We start from the raw sequence: 1824 nt of genomic DNA on the forward strand, positions 1-1824 counted from the left end.
TTCCACCATGGAGTTGATTACCAGTCTCATCATGGGGAATACTGCATCCAGCTTCCCAGCCACTCAACCAGGCCCAGCCAAGTTGACACACAAACATAACCATCACACAGGGCAAGCTAAGAGGTCCCTGCAGTGTCCACCCAAGGAACACCAGGGGCCTTCACTAAAGGAGTAAGCCATGTAGGAAGAGGAATGAACAACGGAGAGAGATGGCTAGAAAGAACCATGCAATGAATGAGTCAGTTATAAATAATGAGGGAAAGGGTGAATGAATATGGAATCCAACCAGTCTGTTGTAGTTCTGCCAATAAGTGGCTCTAGAAACATCTGGGGTTCTGATAACACAAAGAAACAGTGCTCTGGTTCATGCCAGAAACAGGTAGATGTTGTTGAATTTTGCCTGAACCTGGTGATACTAGAAAATAATAGTTGTTAAAGAAGTTGTCCCATCCTTTGTGTTCAAGTCACTGACTTCCACAAAGACCCACCCTTCCCAGATGACTTAGGGGACACTCACAAATGTCCCCTTATTGACCTATGACAAGGCCAGCCAGACACCAAAAAGCAGAAATACAAACCCACTGCTGCCAAGTCAGTTCCAACTCATAGAGACACTTGAGGACTGAGCTTATCTGCCATAGGGTTTCCCAGGCTGTAAATCTTTAAGGAAGCAGACTGCCTCATCTTTCTCCCGAGGAGCAGCTGGTGGGTTCGAACCAGGCTTTTCATTAACAGGTGAGCAGTTAACCCCTAAGCCTCAGGAAGCCTTTGCACTCCCACAGTCTCATGAATCACTAACTGAATTGCTTGTCCCCACTGATCAATGAGAAACAAAACGCTTGCTGATTGGTTAACCTTTTCCCCTCCACCGGTCCCTGAGCCCACCGCTGACATACCATGCTCTGTAAGGGCCCCTCCATGTAGAACATTCTGGTTTTCTATCCCACAATGCTACCCTCTCACACTTCCCCACACCTGGGGGTTTGCTAGTCTTGTTTACTGTCAGTCTCTATCAAAGAACACACTCTCTCCCTAACTCTTGGAGACACCTACAGATCTCCCGGTCCCAGTGGTCTCCTTACTGCGCTAGTCTCCTTCGCCTAGGATGGTAATAGTCCCTTTCCCTTTCCCCCTTTCCTTCTAAATAAGCTTCTCCCTACCTAACTCTTGTGTTTCTCACTAGACGAGTTGCTGCAAACTCCCACGTGTAGCATATCAAACCCAACAAGCCGGCTGCCACTGGGTGCATTCCAAGCGAGGGTGACCCCATGGATGTCAGAGTATCAGACAGAACTGTGCTCCACGGGGCTTCCAGAGCTGTGGTCATTTGGGAAAAGATCACAAAGCTTTTCTTCCAAGGTGGCTTTAGGTGGGTTTGAACCTGTGGAGAGGCGGGGGGTTCAAACTGCCAACTTTCAGCTAACAGCTGAGCGCCTAATGATTTGCACCATGCAAGGACTCCATCCAGGCTATGAGTCCCTGATAATCAAACGCACGTTGTGTCAGGGAGAGGTCAGCTTAAGAGGACTGGCCTGGAAGCCTCTGAACTGAGAAGGGTATGTCCTGGGGAACATGGGATGCACTCGTGTCCACACAAGTAAGTTACTGAAATCTACCTCAAACTCTAAGTCTCGGCCCAAGAAAAACAAATCCGCCCAGCAAGGTGGCTCCAAACATGGCGCCGCCAGGCCGAGAAGATCACAAGCAAAGGAAGAAGCAGTTCCATGATGGAGCCCCTGAAGTGGGCTGCCAAGCCCTGCACACATTTTAAGGCATCTCTCCCTGTTCATTCATCAAAGGCAATGCAGAACTCAGGCAGGACTT

This window comes from Orycteropus afer, unplaced genomic scaffold (genome assembly GCF_000298275.1).
Source record: "Orycteropus afer afer isolate SDZICR_OR568_19922 unplaced genomic scaffold, OryAfe1.0 scaffold00413, whole genome shotgun sequence".
Lineage (NCBI taxonomy): Eukaryota > Metazoa > Chordata > Mammalia > Tubulidentata > Orycteropodidae > Orycteropus > Orycteropus afer.